Raw genomic sequence first — 13,926 nt, 5'->3', positions numbered from 1 at the left:
CGAAAGTAATTTATGGCAGCTTTAAGTTTATGCTATAGTGTGAGAGTTGCATAAGAGTGATGAGTGAATTAAAAGGATATGAAATAAATTATTGGGTGAGAAGTAAAAGTGAAAAACAAGTATCTGGCATATTCAATGCTGGAGAAAGCAGAACATTAACAGCCAAAGGCAGAGAAATATTGCAATCTGTTTGAGGTTATACATTCCAGGACTGATACATCATTACATTCTTTGTCTTTGATTCTATAACAATCTGTACCTGTGATTAAAATCTGTGTTTTTGCACAATGAAAGATTTCTCCTAACTCATTAATAAAAAACATTGTGAATCCTGGGCACCCTTATTCAATTACAAAGTCACAAAACAACTTTTGAAAATCCTTTGAGTGACTACCTTCAGAGAAATGGAAAGCTTATTTTATACATGGCTCACCGGAAAAATCTCCTCCCATCCCAACACCACAAATGCAGGCTCAGTATAGTGTATTACATCATAAAATATTACATTAAATCTTGGACACTACACTGCCTATGTACATCTACCCCCACGCCTAAAGTGCATCATTAGAATTCAACCATCACTATCTAAAATCTAAACGTATTTTTTAAACATTTTTATGACTACATCACATTGAAGGGCTGTTAATGCCCCACTGTATGTGCTGTTTCCTCATTCTTAATGGAAATTCTAATCGATTACTTAATCTTGCTATGCTTTTGCTAAGTGTATTAATATGCTTAGGATGTTAAACCGAAGGGTTCCTTCTCATCTGCTGAAACATTATACTTTCACCAGGTTGACAGATTAATTTCCAAGAAAAAACCATTAGCAGTAGTCTCCTCCCTGCTATTAACGTGACGTATGAAATGAAAATAATTTGAAACAGCTGGATGAAGACTTCCCAGGGTAATACTTAGGGACTATGCTCAGTGTAACACGAATCCATGTTATTATGTTGGAGTAAGGTTTGCTATAAAGTTTAAGGCTTGATGTAACTTTTGGAGAACTATCTCATGTTACTAGAATGGAATGTATAGCATTTGAGAGGAGTTGCGGTTCTCTACTGATCTTAGCCAAGCACTGAAAAAAGAGACTAGAAACTGAGAAGTGACTAAAAGGAAAACAAAAAGATATTTGCTACACTTTAGTTATAATTGCCTCTTTCTACAAATATTTGTCATTTTGCTAAACTCAATTATATTTTAGGTTTTTTTCTATTTAGAAATTGCTAAGCATGCTAGTTTACAACAAAGCGATATGAGAAATTCATTTCCTAAGACTTAAATTATTACAAACCAATTTTATTCTTTAGAGGGAAGCACTGAATTCTTAAACCTTAGAGTTGCACATTAAAATATTTACAGATTAATTGATAGGATGTTTAGTATTTGCTTTTAAATTATCCAGCAGAGCTGGGGGATTGAGTAAAGTAGAGATGAAGTCCAATCAGCCACGTGCTGATAATTGTGGAAACTGGGGGATGAGTACATAAGTGTTTTTATATTTTTCTATTTCACATATTAATCACCTATAAAATAATGGTCTTATTAAATTATTTTAAAGGTAGGATCTTCATAGCATTTTTAAAAAAACCACCTGCTATAGATAGAACGTGTCCCCCTCAAGTTCATATGTTGAAACCTAATCCCCAATGGGAGGGCAATAGGAGGCAGGACTTTAGGGAGGTGATTACATTCCGAGGGTGGAGCCCTCATGACCGGGATTAGTGCCCTAACAAAGGGGTCCCAGAAAGTTCCTATGATAAGAGCTTTCACAGAGGCTCCACCTATGAACCAGGAAAAGGGGCCCTCACCAAACACCAACTCTGCCAGTGCTTGGACCTTACCCTGCTCTTTAGTTACTTAGGAGAAATTACTAAAAGGATTAAAAAAAAAAAGATATTTGTCACACTGCAAACATAGTTGCCTATTTCTACAAATCTTTATCATCTTGCTGAAATCAATTATATTTTAGTTTTTTTATTTAGAAATTGCCAAGCACACTAGCTTACATCAAAGCAATATTAGAACTTCATTTCCTAATACTCAAATTATTACAGAGCAATGTGACTCTTTAAAAGGAAGCACTGAATTCTTAAACCTTAGCACTGCATGCTGAAACATTTCAAACAGGACCCTGTCAATGCCTTGATCTTAAACGTCCAGTCTCCAGAACAGTGAGTAATACGAACGGTTACGAGTCATCCAGTTTACGGCATTTTGTTATAGAAGCCCAAACATAGACACCACCTCTAAAAATAGCATATGTAAATATATGTGGAGAGACAGAAACAAAGAAAAGAATATCCAAAAAGCTAGACTTTTTCCTAATACACACAAAGAAAGGGCTTGCTGCAGAAAGCAAAACCCAAGACAGAAAAGGAAAACTAAAAATGTCCATGTAAACCAAAGGAAACAAGAGATCAATAGTAAATTTTTTTTTTTTTTTTTTTTTTTTTTTGAGACGGAGTCTCACTCTGTCGCCCAGGCTGGAGTGCAGTGGCCGGATCTCAGCTCACTGCAAGCTCCGCCTCGCGGGTTCCCGCCATTCTCCTGCCTCAGCCTCCCGAGTAGCTGGGACTACAGGCGCCGCCACCATACCTGGCTAGTTTTTTGTATTTTTAGTAGAGATAGGGTTTCACTGCGTTAGCCAGGATGGTCTCGATCTCCTGGCCTCGTGATCCTCCCACCTCGGCCTCCCAAAGTGCTGGGATTACAGGCTTGAGCCACCGCGCCCGGCCGGTAAAATTTTAGAAGTAGTTGAAACTTTAGAAATTCTCTATTCTAATTCCTTCTAAGCAAACTGCATCCAAGAATTATAAAGTGACTTGTACTCCAAATAGTCAGTGGTTTCTTTCTTGATCAACAAAAAGTTATCAAGCACACATTATTGAGTCAACCACAATAGTAGATGCTGAAGATATCAAGGTGATAAAAATAAAATAATCGCCTCTTCTAAAGAAGACAGATTATCAAAAAATTAGACTATGTAGACGAAATAAGGCTGCAGAGTTATGAATAATACTACAGAGGAGAGAGAAAAGCCTAATTCTTCGTGACAAGATTATTGCAGATTTATGACAGCACTGGGAATACAACACACGTTTTCTTATCCGAGTTTGAGGTTGTCTTTGTCAGAAATCACTTGGTTTGGAAAGAAAAAAATCCTACTCAAACTAAATTTTAAAAAACATGTAAGAATACAGAGAACCATATTGCAGAAATTACAGAAACAATTGCAGAAAATATAGGAAGACTATTGCAAAGAATGAGAAAACGTAAGATTTTGTGAGACAGCAACTCTAGGACCTCATCCAAAATTTGTGAGCCATACTGACATTAAGCGCTCATCCGTAAATAATTACTGTGGGATGGGGAAGTGAGGCTGTTGGTGCTAAATGCTGGCCCTTTCAGACTGTGGGTGAGGTGTTTTCTCACAGAAGCAAGCCCTGAATGGTAACTGTCTCTTGGTGAAGGGCTGTTTCCAAGGCTTTCTTTAAATTATAAATGTGTTATGGGAATTAATAAAACCCTAACATAAAGCTCTCTGAAACTGCTAAAAATGAAAACTCTCCAGTAATATTAAGTTACCTCATGTTAAAATAAGGTTGTCCTTTGAAAAAAGTTCAAATAATAAAGCCCTATCATTTAAGAGAGAGATAACGTTCACTGTTTTGCCAAAAGGAGGTTGGTGCATACTGTTGGTCGATAAAGTTACACAAAACAAAAACAAAAGCAATAGCAACAACAACACAACAACAACACAAAAATAGGAGTAAGTTTTGACTCATCTTAATGAAATCTCAACCCCAATTCTTTAGTATTAATAAATAATTAGAATTTAGTTATATAAAGATACAAATGCTATGTTATACTTAATCTTTCTTAAGCCTACAGAATTATATGATGTTGTATTCTAAAAAGACAGTGATTTTCAAAACAAAGAAAGTTAGTTTTGCCTATACACTGATTTCAACTAAATAGAGCTTGAGAACAAACAAGGGTTTTTTTAAAAAAGAGTATTTAAAATCAAATATACTTCATTTTATTTCCCAGGAGCAGTTTGGTTGACACTTCCTTAATACTTCAGGCTATGAAACATGTATTTTAAAGTATTTTGCAGCAATAATGAGACCACAGGAGGAATTACGTGCACAAGAAATAATCTCAGCCTGACAGAAAGGGAATTAGAAAGAATTCCATGTTAGGGAAGAGATAACCCTGAAACATTGTTTTGCTGATAAGAGTATGAGAATGAAGTGATTTTGCATGTCCTTTTCTCATTTACTTTTCATTTTCATTTCTCATTCTTATTCATTCATTTCGACAATTAGTAGTAATGGCAAGATAAGCAATTAAGGCAAGACAAACTGTGTCACAAAAAGGACATTATAAAATAAGAACACCAATAAAATATTTGAGGTAAGTTAAGTCATTATCCCGACATGTCATGCTACAAAAGTTTCAGAAAGTTGCCCAGGCAATTCATGAAATGAAATTCTGGGAATAAGAGAAATGTAAGAACTTGACTTACAAACTCTATGCTAAAAATTAACTAAAAAGACCAAATAGAAGCCAGAAGAGAAAGGGAAACTCCTTCAATCCTGGATTTAGGAAAGTATAATATTAAAACCACATGTCACAAACTTAAAAAAAATTTATCAGATACAACACAATTGGAATCCAACTGACAAAACATAAGCTGAAACACAACTCCTTTTCCCAAGAAAGTACTTTAATTTTATAGTAAATAAGTGGAGGTAGTTTTATCAAATTCCACTAATACCCCTCACAAACTTGGAGGAATAAAACAAGAATGTTACATAGGACATGGGAGAGACAGTCATCCAACCTTCCCACCAACCTTCCAAGGGTTTGGCAGGTGTGGAGGGGTACACATCTTTCAGACCGCACTGAGGGATGCCCAAATAACTGGTAAGACTGATTGGATGTTCGTGGGTCAGTCTGATTGGATGTTTGTGGAAGGAATTATCATTAGCACTAAGTAAAGAGAATTCACTCTTTCCAGTGTAGCCAGGCATCATCCAATGTGTTGAGGAGCTAAACAGAACAGAAGGCAGAAGATGGGTGAGTTCTCTATTTTTTCTTTCTTTCTCTGTCTCCCACTCCTTAAACTAGGACATGTATCTTCTCCTAAACTCCAACATTGAATCTCCTGGTTTTTGGGAATTCAGACTCCAGGATTTACACCAGCATCCACTTCTCCCCACGTGGTTCTCAGGCCTTCATACTGTAACTGGGATTTATGCCATCTGCTCCCCTGGTTCTTGGCCTTTTGGTGTGAGATTGAATTATACCATTGCTTTCCTGGTTCTCCAGCTTGCAAACTGCAGTTTTTGGGATTTCTTGGACTATGCAATCACAGGAACCAATTCCCACAATAAATCTCTCTATATATGTATCTCCTATTCGTTCTTTGGAGAATTTGAACACTCCGTGCCTGGTCCCATAGCTCTGTTCCCCTTATCAACTATTTATTGCAGATATTTCTCAATAGATATGGCCTATTTCTTAGGCCTTATATTTTATGTCTGGCTCACCATGTGATAAAAATAAATATTTACAGTGGCAAACAGGTATTGAATTAATTTGTAAAGGTAAAAATTTTAAATGATTATAATATAAAATGCCAACATTGACATAACTGAATGACATATGTTATACAAAAGTCAGGTGGTAAATAATAATTTTAATTAAAGAAACTGAGGCACAAATTTTAAAGCATATCAACAAAATTTATGACATTGAAGGAAGGAGGGGAAGATACGAGGAAATGTAAGCATGCTAATTATCTAGAATTCCACAGAGGAAATGAATACTATCTTACTTCTGACATTAATATGGTTGCAAAATATAAATTTAAGCATGCAATTTAAAGCTATAGAAATAGCTGCTTTCAGAACAATGCTGTCAAAAAGCTGTGTACCTTCCATTAGTAGATGACATGAACAATCACACATCTGTAGTAAAAGGTTGTATTTCCGTTGTGCCTGGGTTAGCTAAAAGATAAGGACAGGTTATTCTTACCCTCCAACCCTACTATCATGGGCAAAAACCTGTAATACATCGAGTGAACAATATTTAAATTTCAGGTTTTTTTTTTAATTATTATTATACTTTAAGTTCTAGGGTACATGTGCATAACGTGCAGGTTTGTTACATATGTATACTTGTGCCATGTTGGTGTGCTGCACCCATCAACTCATCAGCTCCCATCAACTCATCATTTACATCAGGTATAACTCCCAATGCAATCCCTCCCCCCTCCCCCCCTCCCCATGATAGGCCCCGGTGTGTGATGTTCCCCTTCCCAAGTCCAAGTGATCTCAATGTTCAGTTCCCACCTATGAGTGAGAACATGTGGTGTTTGGTTTTCTGTTCTTGTGATAGTTTGCTAAGAATGATGGTTTCCAGCTGCATCCATGTCCCTACAAAGGACACAAACTCATCCTTTTTTATGGCTGAATAGTATTCCATGGTGTATATGTGCCACATTTTCTTAATCCAGTCTGCCACTGATGGACATTTGGGTTGATTCCAAGTCTTTGCTATTGTGAATAGTGCCGTAATAAACATACGTGTGCATGTGTCTTTATAGCAGCATGATTTATAATCCTTTGGGTATATACCCAGTAATGGGATGGCTGGGTCATATGGTACATCTAGTTCTAGATCCTTGAGGAATCGCCATACTGTTTTCCATAATGGTTGAACTAGTTTACAATCCCACCAACAGTGTAAAAGTGTTCCTATTTCTCCACATCCTCTCCAGCACCTGTTGTTTCCTGACTTTTTAATGATTGCCATTCTAACTGGTGTGAGATGGTATCTTCTTGTGGTTTTGATTTGCATTTCTCTGATGGCCAGTGATGATGAGCATTTTTTCATGTGTCTGTTGGCTGTATGAATGTCTTCTTTTGAGAAATGTCTGCAAAGGATATGAAATTTCAGATATATTTATTAATTTGACAGAAGTGGTGAGAAAATAGGGTCACATAACCCATAACAATAATTAATACAGCTCACAAATTAATGTATCTATATGAAAAGGATGGCATGTGAAATATTTACTTGTACCAGTAACTCAGAATGAGGAATCTTAAGGGTTATTTTCTGTCTGCTTGTTACTGCATTTCCCCACCAAAACATAAATATAGACCTTACTTACTGACAAAAATAAAAACACTAAATCCTTAGATAATATAGTTTCAAAGGATTTCAAAGATAAATGTTCCCAAATTTTTCCCAATTACGTCAACATCAACTTTCAAAGCGGCAGTTCTTTTCCATTTCCATAGTAAGCTAAAAGAGAAAAAAGCAACCACAGATTAAGAGTAGAGAATTCAAGCAAAATGGCCATCAAGCAGTCCCCTTTCTCCACGGAAGCTGACTGACTTAGTAGTCGTCTTGTGCTCAGTTATTGGCTGGGAGCAACACATAGGAAGCGTGACCTCATCCTAAACATGGGAACATATTTTGGATGCCTTAGTTAGCTATGCTTTCTATAAATGGAGACCTGTGAATCCATGACCACCACCACATTCTTCTGAAGGCTTTTGGAAATAAGAAAGTCTCATTAATAGCAACTTAGGCTGGTATTTACAAAACCTCTCCTGTTAGGAAATTATTTTAAAATAAGAATTCTCTCTCCCTTTCCCGTGCCCCATCCCCATATGCTGACATACACTGCTCTGAGATTATATCAACCACTGCAAAATTAACCCCCAAGGAAGAGAAGAAAGAAGAGTGAATGTCTTTCTATAACTTTATCATCCCTAAAAGAATTATGCTAATAAAAATATGTAGATTGCTTGCCCTTACCCTGAGGCTATTTGAATCTAAAGGGGAAATTGACCTAATATATTTTCTGGATTTATTACATATGTTATCTCATACCTCTTCATAGCATTATTCTATATATGTATAATTATCTCCATTTTCAGAAATGAGGAAATTGAAGCTCCAAAGAATTGTAAATTTGTTTAACATAATCATTAGGTTTTGAATTGAGGTCTGGCAGCCTTTAAATATATTCCACTGTACTCCCTTGAAATCTTCCAAACAATTTTGGACTTAGAAAAAAATACACAGCAAATTAAAAAGGAAGTGATATCCCAGAACTTAAAGTAAGATAAAAATTTTTCTACAAAAGGAAGTAAAATGTACTCAGCAATAGAACTTAAATTTCTAAAAGACACATAAAGAAAAAATCAGATAATTCTTTTGCTATAAAAATTCTGAGAGAATATGGAAAATAAATTTATTATATAAACTATGAAACAAAGAGACGAAATGTACTATTCAGCAATTTATCAATATGTTATTTATGAGTCTTTATGAATCTATGTATGTAAGATGAGAGTATAAAACACTCACACCATAGAGTTGATTGAATTGACACGTGTGTAGTGACTTGCGATGGGCTAGCCAGAGTTCGGCAGACTTCACAGGCGGAAGGCACAGGCCTTCACAGGACTGCTCTCACTCATCTCAGACACTAGCCACAAGCTTATGAGTTCCAAGGCCACCAGCACTTCTGACCAACAAGCTAAACATTCAGGCGTTCCTACTCTCTCTTCATGCTCAATCATTTAATAGACTGACAGATAATTCAGGGAAGTCCTATACATATAATTACAGTGTTATGATGGCACAAATAATACAAATCAGGATCAACAAAAAGAGGTGCATAGGGTGAAGCCTGAGAAGTCCCAGATGTGTAGCTTCTGGTATCCCCTCTCCCTACAGAGTCAGGACACATCACCATTCCAATCACTGATGTGTAACAATACACATTGTTACCCAAGGAAACTCATATGAGCTTCAGTGTCTAAGTTTTTATTGGAGTTCTATTTTGTGGGCATGATAGATTGAATTACTGGCCATGTGACTGAACTTAATCTCCAGTTCCTACTCCCCTCACTGGAGGTCAGGCTAATATCACATGGTTCAAAGCTCCAACCCTCTAAAATCATGGTTAGCCTTTCTGGGTTGGCCAACACCATCCTGAGTCATCTTGTTAGCATAAACTATGAGCCCACCATAAGTCACCTCATTGACATAACCTATCAGAACATACCATGAATAGCAAAAACACTCCTGTCACTCAGGGAATTCTAAGGCTTTAGAATATAACTCCCAGGAACTGGGAACAAAGGCCAAACAAATTATTTATTATACATTAATATGTATAAAGCACTTTAATTGGTACCTGACATATTATTATTATTCTTGTTGTCCATAATCATAGGATACTAATTTAGAGTACAGTTAAAAGTAGGTCCATGATTTAACTGTTAGCCTCATAGACAGCTGAGGATTTGGGTTAGCTTTGCTAGGATTTTTATAGACTTGTTACATTTTTACTTACAAATTGAGTTTCCAATCAGTGTTTCCCAGAACATTAGTGCCATGCCTTATCTGCTTAGAGTCTCTGCTCTTGGGTTCAGAATGACTTTTACAAGTCAAAATAGGTTTCAGCCTGGACTAAGTTTACTTGGCTTTAAGACAGGATACATGATAGGCCACATTGCAGGAATGGCAACAACAAATCAGAGGAATTAAGAGACTTACTTCATTGCTAGGAATTGGTATTCTTAAAATCTTTCTTGCATATTAATTAAAGGAGTCACAGGAGCAGACTAGACCCTAGATTATTGAGAATTCATCTGTGGTTACTACATTCCAGACCATACATTTGATCCTCATTGCTGAAATTGTTTATTGAGTAACAAGTATCAATGAAATACTACCATACTGGAGAATGAGGGCCAGTCATGTGAATATGAGGAGAATGTTATGAATCCTACAAGGTGTAAAAGCTGAAAGGGCCGCCAGAGCATGTGGCTTCCATGAGTTGAGGTGGCTCATGCTCATCTTGTCTCATCTCCTGAGACTATGTCCATCTTAGCAATGAAGTAAGTCTCCTAATTCCTCTGATTTGTTGTTGCCATTCGTGCCATGTGGCCTACCATATATCCTGTCTTAAAGCTAAGTAAACTTAACCCAGGATGAAACCAATTTTGACTTGTGAAAGTAAATCTGAACCCACGAGCAGAGATTTTGCTTGAGCAGACTGGGCATAATGCTTATGTTCTGAGAAACACTGTCTGGAAACTCACTTGTAATTAAAATGTGACAATTTTACAGAAATCCTAGAAAAGCAAACTCAACAATGCAGTGATTAGATGCTCTCAATGGTAAGAAACCCACTTCAAGTGAGTTTAAACATAGAAAGAAATGTGTTAACCCACATGATATGGTTTGGCTGTGTCCCCACCCAAATCTCATCTTGAACTGTAGTTCTCATAATCCCCACATGTTGTGGGAGGGACCAGGTAGAGAAAATTGAATCATGGAGGTGGTTTCCCCTATCCTGTTCTTATGATAGTGAGTTAGTTCTCATGAGATATGATGGTTTTATACAGGGTTTCCCCCTTTGCTGGGCACTCATTCTTTTCCTTGCTGCCACCATGTGAAGAAGGACATGTTTGCTTTCCTTTCCACCATGATTGTAAGCTTCCTGAGGCTGTCCCAGCCCTGCAGAGCTGTGAGTCAATTAAACCTCTTTCCATTATAAATTACCCAGTCTTGTATGTGTCTTTATTAACAGCATAGAACAGACTAATATACCACACAAATGAAAAGTCTAGGAGTAGTGTAGACTTCAGGTGGAATTCTATCTGAGTTCTATCTCCATCTTCTGCTCTTCCTCCAAGGAGAATTCCTCCTTCATGTGCTTACTGGGTTTGTCAAGGGTGCAAAATTGCTGCAGTGTTTCCCAGTTATAAGAGTTTCTCATAAAACCATCCAGAGAAAGAATAAACATGTTTTGATGTTTAAAAAATCAAAGGAAAGTCATGGTCTTTACTTTGCAGAAGCAACATAGATGCTGCCCAACCGTGAACCAATCGTCATGGTCAGAGGAATATTAAGCACTAATGGCTTAGGCCCAGACTCCATGTCCACTGTTAAACCAAATATTGCTGCATGAGGAATTAACTTGTTGGGCTGGGTTTTGTTTGTTTCAAGGATGGAGACGAAAGTAGATATATAATGGCTTTTTCTTTCCTGCCCAAGTTTAGAAACAAATGAAAAATAAAACACAGGAGATGGACCTATGGAGACGTAAGCCTTTTTACTGACTGGCTGGATAGGGAACATGGTCTAGTTTGTGGGCAAATGAATTCAATCACATTTCAACTACAGATGTCTGGAGAGCCTCATCGAGACAAAGCCTGTACTACTGAGTTTATTCCAAGCTGGCTTGCTGAGGGGAGAAAACCTAATAAGAAGAAATAAAACTGAGTGGAGAACACTTACTTTATTTTTCTACCTCATAATCAGATGTTATTCCTTTTCCTTAAGGAGGACGGAGTGAGAAGTGGGGAGCATTATTCCACCTGAATTCCCTCCACAAGGAAAAATAAAGCCAAGAGCTGGAAAATGTTTCACCTTTAGTTGGGGTTAATAATGGCTTACTCCTCCAAAATCACGTAGTTGGTAATCTGATGTCTTGTTAACAATGAGTACAGAAAAACTGAGGCCAGGGAGTTCACTGGCTCTGTCCACTGCAGACAGTATGAAAATATATCATGACAGAGACTTCCTAAAAAACATGGAAGACAAGTGCACCTCTCTGTTCCCTCCCTTAACCTGACTAAAATGATGCTCAGATAGTTTAAAAAAATAAAATCATTAACCTACAAGGACAAATAAGATGAGAAAACAAAAGCACTCTAATAAGACCAATAAATTTTTGAAAGCTGACTTAAGGATGCAATAATAGTAACAGACAGGTAAGTGAATTCTTGGAGAGAAGCCAGGATAAATAAGTCCATTTGTGCCATAAAACTCCAGAAAAGCTCAGGAATTGAAGGTAACCACTATCTCCAGAGGACAAGGAGTAGGGATGTGGGGCAAGGGGGAGGCGTAAAACAGGAAGATTGCTTTAAAAAGTCTGAAACAAAAGTATTCAAACCCCAGGTTCCTTTTTCAGTCTGTACAACAAAATTGTATTCTTCAGCTTTGAGAGTTCTAGATAAGCTGTGCCATAGAATAGAGAAACCGCTGATAAAAAAGACAAGAAGCTGGATGGCAAAAAGGGAAATAAGTGAAAGTCTGACTGTTAGATCATGAGAACACTCCTCCACCTGGACACCTACATCAGGCAGGAAGTGTTGGGAAATCTGACCAACCCACAAGAAGTCACGGGCATCCCTTTCTAACCATCCTTCAGGAAATGCAAGAAGTCAGTAGGCGTTGCTACAGCAGACAGAGTTCCCATAAGCATTTGGGCTTAAGGCCATGAAATATTTGAGCAAATCTCTAACTTCATTGTAGCTATTTTTCCTTCTGCTTCATTGCAGATCTTTAAAAAATGATATATGAGATTTAATAGAATGATAGGCTAATCTATTATGACCTAGAAAATTTAGCTCAGAAATCCCACAATTGCTCAATGGAAGGACATTGTCATGATAACTTGCCATGATAGTGTCTACCCTGAAGCAACTGTTAACATATACTGAAAGGAAAGTATATACCTATGGGAAAAGAAGATGCACATCATTTTCAAGAAATCAAACTATTACATGTAATTAAATGTATGAATGAGACAGGATAATAATATAACACTGAAAAAAAAAAAAACACTCAGGCCGGGTTCAGTGGCTCATGCGGATAATCCCAGCACTTTGGTAAACTCAGGTGGGAGGATTGCTCCAGCTCAGGAGTTCGAGACTATCCTGGGCAACATGGCAAAACCCCATTTCTATAAAAATATTACCTGGGCCTGGTGGTGAGCACCTGTGGTCCAAACTACTTGGGGGGCTGAGGTGGGAGGATCGCTTGAGTCCGGGAGGTGGAGGTTGCAGTGAGCTGAGATTACACCACTTCACTCCAACCTGGCCAACAGGGTGAGACTTTGTCTCAAAAAAAACAAAAAAAATTAGGCCTTGTGCAGGGGATCACACCTGTAATCCCAGCACTTTGGGAGGCTGAGGCAGGTGGATCACTTGAGGTCAGGAGTTTGAGACCAGCCTGGCCAACATGATAAAACCCTATCTACTAAAATAAATAAATAAATTACATAAATAAATAAATAAATAAATAAATAAATAAAAGGCAGACATGGTGGGTTGGTACATGCCTGTAATTCCAGCTACTCAGGAAGCTGAGGCATGAGAATCGCTTGAACCGGGGAGGTGGGGTTGCAGTGAGCAGAGATCTGCCACTGAACTCTAGCCTGGGTGACAGAGTGAGATGCTGTCTCAAAAAAATAAAAAAAATTTTAAAAGTATCTCATCACAACAGTAATTAAAGTAGCAATGTTTTTTGTTAATACTTTTTTAAAAAATTATACTTTAAGTTCTAGGGTACATGTACACAATGTGCAGGTTTGTTACATATGTATACATGTGCCATATTGGTGTGCTGCACCCATTAACTCGCCATTTACATTAGGTATATCTCCTAATGCTATCCCTCCCCGCACCCCAGGACAGGCCCCAGTGTGTGATGTTCCCCTTCCTGTGTCCAAGTGATCTCATTGTTCAATTCCCGCCTATGAGTGAGATCATGTGGTGTTTGGTTTTCTGTCCTTGTGATAGTTTGCTGAGAACGATTGTTTCCAGCTTCATCCATGTCCCTACAAAGGACATGAACTCATCCTTTTTTATGGCTACATAGTATTCCATGGTGTATATGTGCCACATTTTCTCAATCCAGTCTGTCAGTGATGGATATTTGGGTTGGTTCCAAGTCTTTGCTATTGTGAATACTGCCGCAATAAACATACGTGTGCATGTGTCTTTATAGCAGCATGATTTATAATCCTTTGGTTATATACCCAGTAATGGGATTGCTGGGTCAAACAGTATTTCTAGCTCTAGATCCTGAGGAATC

This window comes from Mandrillus leucophaeus, unplaced genomic scaffold, assembly GCF_000951045.1.
Source record: "Mandrillus leucophaeus isolate KB7577 unplaced genomic scaffold, Mleu.le_1.0 Scaffold275, whole genome shotgun sequence".
Classification (NCBI taxonomy): Eukaryota; Metazoa; Chordata; class Mammalia; order Primates; family Cercopithecidae; genus Mandrillus; species Mandrillus leucophaeus.
This window is presented reverse-complemented; position numbering follows the sequence as displayed.